Below are 11478 nucleotides of genomic sequence, written 5' to 3' on the forward strand. Positions count from 1 at the left end.
CATGATTCAAAGCAAATCATAGGAGACAAAGATGCAGGAATACTTACAAGGAGAAAGGTGAAAGAAAATTCTTACATGATTTCAGAATTTGAGCCTAAGACCACTAGAGAGGCACTTACCCATGAAGACTGGATAAAGGCAATGGAAGAGGAGTTGGACCAGATAGAGAAGAATGCAACATGATCCTTGGTACCCAGAACATAACACACGAATGCCATAGGTACCAAATGGGTCTTCAGGAATAAGCTGAATGAAGAAAGCATAGTAGTAAGGAACAAGGAAAGACTTGTATGCAAGGGATATGCTCAGGAAGAAGGAGGAGACTATGGAGAAACCTTTGCCCCAGTGGCTAGACTGGAAGGTGTCTGAATGCTACTAGTATTTGCAGCATTCAAGGTATTTAAGGTATACCAGATGGATGTGAAGTCTGTCTTCTTGAATGGAATCTCAGAGGAAGAAGTCTATATTGAGAAACCATATGGGTTTTCTTTGTCAGAAGATAGTGATATGGTGTGCAGATTACACAAGGCCCTGTATGGATTGAAATAGGCACCAAGGGTATGCTATGAATAGTTACACTCTCATCTTGTGAAGATAGGATTTCTGAGAACAAGTGAGGACAACAACATCTACCTAAAATCTAAAGGTGGTTAGATTCTGATATGTCAAGTATTTGTAGATGATATAATCTTCGGTGGAGATGATGATACAAGTCATGCATTTGTAGATGAATGAAAAAGGAGTGTGAGATATCTCTGATTGGAGAGATAAAGTTTTTCATTGGTCTACAGATTCAGCAGATGAAAGAGGGTATCTTCGTTACCCATTCCAAGTATATCAAAGAGGTATTGAAGACCTTTGGCATGGAGGAGAGAAAACCAGTTGGAATGCCAATGGTGAACAACAACAAACTAACAAAGGAGGATGATACTGTGTTGGTGGATGAGAAGGAGTACCGGTCAATGATCAGTAAGTTGCACTATGTGGTGCACAATAGACCGAATATTGCTCATGCAGTAGGCATAGTGGTCCATTTTCAGAAGAGTCCAAGAGAATCCCACTTGGTAGCGGTAAAGAGGATTCTTAGATACCTAAAAGGGACAGTTGATTATGGATTGTGGTATCCATACAATGGCGACTTTGATCTCAAAGTGTTTACCGATGTAGATTGGACAGGTAATATGGATGACTGGAAGAGCACAACCGATGGAGCGTTCTTCCTTGGTGGAAGACTAGTCTCGTGGACGAGCAAGAAGTAGAGCTGTAATTCCCAGTCTACGGTTGAAGTGGAGTATGTGGTAGCATTTATGAACTACACTCAAGCAATCTGGATGAAGCATGTACTGAATGGATTCAAAGTGACTATATTTGAACTGGTGAGTATTTTCTATGATAATACTAGTGCAATAAATATTTCAAAAAATCTAGTATTGCATGCTAGGACCAAGCATATTGAGCTCAAGTATCACTTCTTGAGAGAAAAGGTTCAAAATAAAGAGGTTGTATTAGAACATGTTTCCAGTAAGGAGCAACTAGCAAACATACTCACTAATCCCTTACCGAAGACTACATTTACCTATTTGAGAGGTGAATTAAGGGTTCTGCCCCTTCATGAAGTAAATAAAATATGTGTGCTCCACATCAGTCAGGTACTACAATGTCATATCTTATAGGATTGATGTGTTGAAGGATGCTACTCCATAGGGGGAGTAGCATAATGGAGACTGGAAGCTTGTGCCTCCACTTTGGCATTGTTGTCAAATGGGGAGAATGTCTCTAATGATGAAGATATATGGGAGAGAAGATATATGTTGTAGAATGTTGAACCGGTATATGTTATTGAGTATGGTGTAGATACTGAGAAATGATACACTGAGTATTGTCATCAATGCCAAAGGGGGAGATTGTTGGCATATGATGAAGTAGTGTTAATGTATGTTGGCATTGATGTCAATAAGTGCTCAATTAGGTGAACCGGTATGCACTGGTATGAAGATCAAAAGCGGTTATGGTCAACCGGATGAGTGGACCGGTTTCGGGATTCACTAAGTGTGACTATCGGTTGGTAGTCTCAATTCAGCTCTAGGGTTTCCGATTTGGCTTGTGCGGTGCAACCGATGATGTTTTGTGATGAGTTAGTTAAGAAAAAGGATAAGGATCAAGATTCCATGTCAATTGTGTGCACGTGAAGGATTTCTTTGAGGATCTTGTGCATGAAGATCAAATGCATTGAATGTCTACCTTGGGAATGTGGATTTTTCTTAGCGGTATGTGAAAAGCACGTGATGGGTTACTATTTTCCAGATGTGGTGAAGATTGGATGATGCAGAATGACTTGAGATCTCTTTTAGATCATTTCATTCTATATAATGTATTTGATGGTCAGGATTGGACCGCTTGTAATTGTAAACCTAAAATGTTTAGGGTTTAAGGTTTATGCTACCGACCTAATTGTTGTCTATAAGGTCAATGAGTTTTGTTATTGTAGTTGTTGGCAAAAGTTGTGTTTGTGTCCGCATGTTGGAGATTTGATACTTGCCAAACCAGAGTGTGATTGCAAAAGAGAGGAACTGAAAAGGATCTGCCTTAGCAAGGAGTGTTGTTATCAGATCGTTGTTTTACTTGTTGTCTTCTAACCATTTCAACAAAAGGTGAATCCTTTGACCGGATAGCTTTAACAAGCTTTGTTGTAAATCCTCTAACCAGGTGGCTCAAGTTCATTGAGTTATTTAAATCCTCTAGCGAGGTAAATCTTAACAAGGTTTCAACCTTTAACAGGGTATATAGCCATCCCTTAACCGGGTGATCCCTAATAGGATCAAGTCCTAATAGGACCTTTATTGTAAAGTCTTTAACTGGACTAAGCTCCTAACATAGCAGACTTCAAAAGAGTTCACAAACAAGCTTGTGGGTATTCATCCCCACTGTGGTTTTTCCCATTTGGGTTTCCATGTGAAAAAATTGTATGTTATGGGTTGTGAGTTTTTCATATGATGATTGAGTGGTTTTTTATTAAGTTAGATATGCATGCATTATCAAATGGTTGTGGTCTTTATTGGTACATCTCATGCATGATTAAACTAGTGAATTAGCTATCAAGATTTGAGATCTATTGAATGTCGTCTGAAGTATTTCTATTTAACTGGTATTGCTATGGTTAAGTATAATGGTGAAGACAACCGGTTATCTGTGTTTTGATTTGTCAAAGTGTTAGAGCAAATTTTTGTGTGTACTGGTTCACCCCCCCCCCCCCTCTTAGTATCGGTTAGGACCTTAGTAGTTCATCATTATTCATGAATGTATTCTTCCTCCCATCATGTACTATCTATCTATCAAACTGCCAAGGTCTACCCAACAAAAGATGACAAATATTCATAGGCATAATATCACACAAGACTTCATCATGATAATTCCCAATTTTTAATTTCACCAAACATTGTTCACTTACTAACAATTTATATTCATCTTGTATCCATTCTATCTGATAAGGCTTGGGGTGTTTCAATCTCTCCAATTTCAACTTATTCACCATCTCTTCTGAAACAAGATCATTTGAACTAGCACTATCAATAAAAACTTTACAACACTTATCAGATACCTTACATCTAGTTTTGAATAGATTCTTCCTCTGCAAGGGCTCTTCATCTCCTCCAGTATGACACAAAGCTCTCCCCATCACCAATAATTCTTAATCTTCATATTTATTGTCTGATCCAATGTGATTTTCTTCCACCACTGCTTCTCTTCCAGTAGTTTTTGTCTTCTTACACTTGAATGCACAATGTCCTTCTCCTCCACACTTAAAGCAGGTTCCTCTGAATGTCCTCTTATCTTGTCTTCCAAAGTTCTCATTCAGGTAGCCATCCAGTTCTCTCCTCCGGTAGAAATCTCTATCATCCTTCCGGTATGAATTACCTTCTTTGCTCACTTCCTTGTCCTTTTTCTGATCTGTATTGGTTCTTCTTCCTCTAGTATATCCTCTTCCTCATTGAAATTTTCCTCTAGCAAACCTTCCACCTCTACCTCTTTGTCTCTGCTCATGTCTTTTGTTTAACTTCTCTTCTACTTTTAGGGCATACTGGTAAGCCTCTTCAACACTCTCCGATTTGATCATATTGAGTTCATCTTGTATAGACATCCGCAATCCATTCAAATATCTTGCAACTTGTTTAAATTCATCATCAACATGTCTAGACCTAATGTTCAACTTGTAAAATGCTTTGGTGTACTCCTTCACACTAGACTCATTTTGTCTCAAATTTTGCAACTTCTGAAACAAAGCCACTTGATAATTCGTCGGCACAAACTTTGATTTCACATTAGAAATCATCTGATCCCATGTCTTAATCTTCTTTTTACCTCTTCTTTTTCTATCAACTTGCAAATGCTCCCACCAAAGAGATGCATGACCTTTCAACCAGGTACAGGCATATTTCACCTTCCTCTCTTCTGCAATGTTTTCAAAATCAAAATACTTCTCCATCTCTGAGATCCAACCCATCAATTTATCTGAATCTAACTTCCCATAATATTCCGGTGGGGTAAAAGGAGGTTTAGTATTCGCCCTACTCAAAACCCTCAAAAACCTTTTCTCATCTAGATCAACTGACAGTAGGTTTGCTTTTTTTTTGGGGGCTTTTTCTCCTTCATCTTTACTTACATCTTCAATATGTCAGCCTCTTCTCTGGGCTCTCCACAACTTCTAACCGGGCTGCTATTCGTCACAAAATCTCCATCACAGCAGGGTCTACATTCCCACATGCTCCACCATTCTTAGCTCCTCTTCACACCATAGTTCATGCTAGTCCTTTGCAGTTGTAGGTCAGACCCACAATCCACCACACTACAACAAAATTTTGGGATACGCAACCTCTAGAATGAAACTTCACTCTGATACCACTTGATGCAGTCACTGGTGAGGATGGACCACAAAGAGATCAATTTGGACCAGTCAACAAGAGTAAACACAATAGAAACACAAAGATATGATGGAGGCAATGCAAAAAAGATTATTTTATTGCATGAAATTTGATTACACCAACCGGTAACAACTGGGTTACAACATACAGGCTCACAGGCCTGGTAGAATAGGTCACAACCGGGACCTTGAATCTTATGATCTATCTTCTATGCATAGTCTAGCTACTTGATTCTCTTATTTATTACATTATAATGCATAATTACAAATATATATCTATATATCGATCCAAAGGATCTAGTCAGCTCAAAAGGGATCAAAACCCGAAGAATAAGACCTAACATGTAAAATAACAAGGTCGGCCTCCACCAAGAGATTCCTCTAGAAAATCCAAAAGGATGAAACATAGATCATGGGAAAAGGTCAGTCACATGCCAAGGAACATCGGAATTAACGCCCAAGGCTCCAAAAGCTTCGGAAGAGGTTCTGGTAGATCACCAGAATAGGTCGAGGCAATAGGTAAAAACGGAACAACCGATAACAGGAAACTATCATGGAAACCGGTAGTGATATCTTGTTGGAAAATGATCCAAATGTGGTGTGGTCTGAAACAAGAAAGATGATCAAGTCTTCAATTAGAATCCAACTCCACAGGATCCGGTGAGCCAAAATCGGGACACACAGAAAGGAAAATTAAAACTGCAAACAGAAAGGAAAATGTTTTTGGTTGATGCGAGATTTCTATGAACTGGGGATGCTCCTACATCAAAAACCTACGACAAGAGTTTTGTGTACATTTGGTGAATGGAAAGGTGATGAAAAAAAGATGATAAAAAAGAATAATGAAAAGGTTTCAAGGATGCGAGATTGCAAGGATTTGAAGCCAACATTTTCAAATTTGGTGAGTTATGAATAAAAATTCCTTAGATTGGATCATGAAGAATAAGATAACTAGGGTACTAAAATGAAAGAGGTTGATGTAATCAAGGATATTGCATGCCTTGGAAATGAAATGAATTTCATTACATTAAAGTATATAACTAATAGCTTCAAAAGGCTTATCAAAACACACAAGGAAAAAATAAATCCCTTTACATAACTTATGTCAAGTCTTTTAAAAATCCATAACCACCAAACACTATATCATACACCTGAAAAAAAATTTCTAATCTTTGATCATGCAAGAAAACCTCAATTTGTATTTTATTCATTTCACAAGAATTTAACTAGAAAACGAGATAAAATTATCAACAACCCAAATCATCTAAAAATAAAGGAACTCATGAGTACTCAAAAGAATTCTAAGAACCTATTATAACAATTATTTGACTAAAAAACACTTTGAAACTTTTTCAATGAACGCATAAATAGACCAATCACCATAAAAAATTGTAAAATAATTTTATTACTCCTAGATATATTTTGAAAATAACAAATACTTTACAATGACCTACCAAACACTTAGCAACTCTTTCATTTATAAAAGTAGGTCACACATGATTTTAGGCATTTTGTCAGGTATTTACTTGGGCTTGGAGAGCTCAGAAGATCACTAGTAAAGATAAACACTCATTTTTTTTTCAATTTTTCATCTACATATAAAATCCATGTGGGTTTATATTTTGGAATGTTAAACCATTTGCTCCAACCATCACATGTCTAAAAATACCCATTTCCTCTTTGTTTTTTTATTTTTCCTTTAATTTTTGTTGTTGATGTCCTTGAATTTATATTTACTCTACTTTTTCAACAACCATGGGCACCCTTAGATTCTTTTGATCATGAAAAATAAACAACTATAATAAAATAAAATTGGCTTCTATAAGGGGATTTTTGTGATAGATGTTCTAGTGTTTGTAAATCTCAGTATGCTATCAAACGAATATTTCCACACCATCCCATTTCAATAATAATTAAGTCCGTGCTAATTTATTTAGTTGAGGTGGACTAAAGGCTTCTCGCCATAATGATATTTCTATCAAGTGAAGTTGAAAAAATAAATACGACCAAGAATCATTACACAATAAGTAATAATAGTTGTAAAGATAATAAGTAAATTTGTTTAGCCATTGGAAGATAATTAAAAATATTTATAAACCCTTATGTAGTGACTTGGAAATTTTGCATAGCCAAAATAAAAGTATTTAGATATTACATATATTTTTAGTGATGCAAGATTGTATGTGGATCCAAATGCTCTTGCATCATACATTATAGATAAAAAAATTTGTGGTAATAATGCTCATATAATGGACCTAAGTAGTAAAACCACCCTTTCAAAATACATACAAAATTCAACATGTTACATCATTAAATTCATGTTCATTAGAATAATTTTACCTCTTGCCTCTTCCAACACTTTTTTGGGTCATATTTTCTCCTCCTCCATCATATTCGATAGTTAGTTCCCCTTAAATTGATCTTTGTCCACCATAGTTTGTGCTTATCCTTGATTGACTTCTTTATTTTTTCTTACATGTTTCAACTCACTACTATCCATTTGCCTACACCAAAATTATCCTTCACCCACTAAATACTACACCTACACACAAGCCAACATAAATACATTTAAAAACAAACATTTTCATTAGCACTTTGTCATCTTCTTCTTCTTGTACACTCATCAACACCACTTCCACCAATTCATTTATGTGCTCTATGGGACATACCACTACTGGGTAAGTGCACAAAGTTGTTGTGCAAAAAAGTGGACACCCTCTCAAAAAAAATTCTAAAAATAACTAACGTAAATGGGTTATTTTTAAATTTAAATAACCCATTTGCGTTAAAGCTCATATTACCGAGTCTAAATCCAAGCCAAACCACATAGGCATATTAAAAAAATAAAAAATACGTACGTATTTTAAAAATAAATAAAAAAGCGCGCATGTGTTTAAAAAAATAAAAAATGCACATTTGATAAGAAAAACATGTATGTGTTATGTTTAGTAAGAAAAATGCATACGTACATAAAGCTAGATGAGTGACATGGACTTATATGCATTTCATTTAGCATTCTCTTAGTTTTTTGAATTGGATATATACATAAAATATAATATTTAAGTAATATCTTATGCATATATTGTCATGATGTTTGAGAGTGGTTTCAGATCTCTAAGAGTCATAATGCAGATTCTATATTTTAAGAGATCTTATAATTTTATAGACTTGGTCAAATTTTAGTAATCAATGGGCTTTTATCATCATTCATTTGCAATATCTCTATCTCATGCTCTTTCTCTCCCCTAAGCTCTATACCTATCTATTTTCATATCTCTCTCCTCTTCTCTTCACCTCTCTCTATCTCATTCTCTCCTCTCTCCCCAAGCTCTAGATCTTATAATTTCTTAGATGTAATCAAATTTCAGTAATCACTATGCTCTCTCTCTCTCTCTCTCTCTCTCTCTCTTCTCTCTCTCTCTATTTCACTCTCTCTCTCTCTCTCTCTCTCTCTCTCTCTCTCTCTCTCTCTCTCTCTCTCTCTCTCTCTCTCTCTCTCTCTCTCTCTCTCTCTCTCTCTCTCTCTCTCTCTCTCTCTCTCTCTCTCTCTATTTCACTCTTTTTATATTCCTCCATCTCTAGATATATCTCTCTTCCTATCACTCCCCTTCTCTCCTTCTCTCCACATCTATCTATCTCACTCTCTCCTCTCCTCCAAGATTTAAACCTATCTCTCTCACCCTTCTTTATATCTCCCCTCTATTCTCTAAATACATGACACACATTCTCTCCTCTCTATCCCCCTTTGCAAATCAATCAATCAATCTCTCTCTCTCTCTCTCTCTCTCTCTCTCTCTCTCTCTCTCCTCTCTCTCTCTCTCTCTTCTCCCTCTCTCTCTCTCCTCTCTCTCTCTCTCTCTCTCTCTCTCTCTCTCTCACACACACACACACACACACACACACACACACAATACCTCTCTCACTCTAAATATCACCCCCAATTATATCTATCTAACCTCTTTATATCTCTCTCATTCTCTTTGCACCTCTCTCTCTATCTACTAGGTACTTAGATAAATAGTTTATGTGGGGAGTACAAAAAGGTAGGTAGAAATAGATAAGTAGAGAGAAACAAAAATAGAGAGATGTAGATATATAGGTAGAAAGGGAGAGAGATGTAGGTTGAGAAAAAGATAATAGAGAGAGAGAGTGGGGAGACAGTGAGATAGATAGAAGAAAAGATAAAAATAACTTGACCTTGTAGGGAGGGAGATATATATAAAGAAAGAGAAAGAGGAAGAGGGGAGATAGTGATAAGTTGAGAGGAGGAAAATGGATAGAGAGAGGTGGAGAAGGAAGGTGAGAGATAGAGATAGGTGAGATATAAAAAAGTGGAGGGGAGACTTGGAGTGAAGGAGAGAAGGAGAGAAGGAGAGGTACTCAAAGATAGGTTAGGTAGATAGAGATAAGTAGCTAGAGAGAGAGTGTGGAGATGGAAGGAGGGAGGGAGAGAGATAAAGGGAGAGCTTGAGAGATCTACTGAGGCAAGATAAATAGTAAATGGAGGGAAGGAGGTAGAGAGTTAGGGGAGATAAAAATAGATAGGGATTCAAAGAGATTTATACATACATCTACCTCCTTTCCTACCTACCTCTATTTCTCTAAATAAATATTTGTCTCGCCCTGTCTCTCTATTCATGCATCCCTCTCTCCTTCCCTCCACTTCTCTAATTACCCATCTATCTACATATATATTCACTTCTACTCTCTTTGTTCCCCCTCTCCCTCTCTCTACCTACATCTCTTTTCATCCCTCTCTACTTTTATCTTCTCTCTCTCTCTCTCTCTCTCTCTCTCTCTCTCTCTCTCTCTCTCTCTCTTTTCACCTCTTTCTCTTCTCAATCCTACTCTGTCTCTCTCACCTCTCCCTGTCCCTTTCTCTTGATCTCTTTCTCTCAACCTCCCTTTCTCAACCTCTCTTTCTCTCTCCCTCTTTCTCACCTCAACCCCCCTCTCAATCTCTATCTTTTAATTTGACACACACACACACTCTCTCTCTCTCTCACTCTATCTCCCCCTCTCTCTCTCTTTCTATCTCACAACTCCTCTCTCCTAATCTATCTCTCCATATCTCTCTCCCTCTCTATATTTTTATCTCTCTCAACCCATTACTCTCTCCCTCTATCCTTATCTATCTCTTTCTCTCCCAACCTCCCTCTCTCAACCTCTCTCTCTCACTCAACCTCATTATATCTATGTTGATATCCATTTCTCTGACTCGCTCTATCTCCCTATCTCCCTCTTTCTCTTCTCAACCCCTCTCCCTGTCTCTCTCTCTCTCTCTCTCTCTCTCTCTCAACTTTAGTCTTTCTCTCAACCCCCATTTCTCAAACTCTAGCTTTCTCTCTCCCTCTTTCTCTCCCTCTCTCAGACTCTCTCTCTCTCTCCCTCTTTCTCTCATGGGGGCTTCACTAAATAGGAAATATCATATCATGTGTGTTCATATTGGGGGGTTTGATATCCCAAAAATGAGGGTGCAATATATTGCCCATCGGTGAAACTAGGGGGGTTTTAAATTCAGACTATGAAAGAATGAAATGTTTTGTGCAAATATGAGGGCTTTTAATTCAGGTTGTGTATTAGGAGGGGGTGGAAAAAAGGGAGTTTAGGGAAATATTTTTTGAAAATAGGGGGATTCTTTAGTATGCCATGAACACGGGTGATATAACTCAAGTTCACTAAGTGAAGCCCCTATGGTTTCTCTATCTCTTTCTTTCCTCAACCCATCTCTCTCAATTCCTCTCCCTCTCAACTCCCCCCCTCTCTCTTTCTACCCCTCAACCCCTCTATATCTCAACCCCTCTATGTCTCAACTTTAGTTTTTCTCTCAACATACATTTCTCCACCTCTCCCTTTCTCAACCTCTCTCTCTTTCTGTCTCCCTCCCTCTCTCTCTCTCCATATTTCTCTCTCTTTATATCCTCAACCCCTCTCTCTCTTTCTCAAACACCCTCTCTCTCTCAATCCCTCTCTCTAAAAGCCCCTCTCTCTTTGAATCCCTCTTTCCCTCTCCTTCTCTCTTTCTTTCTTTCAACCCCTATCTCATTCAAAGAGAGGGGGGGAAGAAAGAGACAAGTAATTAGAGAGAGTACAAAGTGGGAAGGAGGGAGGGAGGTAGAGAAAGGGATGGAGAAAGAGAGAGGGGGGAGAGAGGTTGAGTGAGAGAGAGATCGAGAGAGAGGGGGAAGATAGAGTGAGAGAGAGAGAGAGGGATTGAGGAGATAAAGTGAGAGGTTGAGAAAGGGAGGTTGAGAAAGGGAGGTTGAGAGAGAGAGAGAGAGAGAGAGAGAGAGAGAGAGAGAGAGAGAGAGAGAGAGAGAGAGAGAGAGAGAGAGATAGTCTAGGGAGACAGAGAGATAGAGAGGGAGAGAGAAAGAGAGATTGAGAAAGGGAGAGGTTGAGAAATGGAGGTTGAGAGAGAGAGAGAGAAAGGGATAGAGAGTGGACAGAGAGAGAGGGGTTGAGAAAAGAAAGAGGGGAGAGAGGGAGATAGAGCTAGAGAGAGAGAGGGGTTGAAGGAGAGAAAGAGATATCAAGATAGAGAGAATGAGGCTGAGAGA

Source organism: Cryptomeria japonica, chromosome 7 (genome assembly GCF_030272615.1).
Source record: "Cryptomeria japonica chromosome 7, Sugi_1.0, whole genome shotgun sequence".
NCBI classification, from domain to species: domain Eukaryota; kingdom Viridiplantae; phylum Streptophyta; class Pinopsida; order Cupressales; family Cupressaceae; genus Cryptomeria; species Cryptomeria japonica.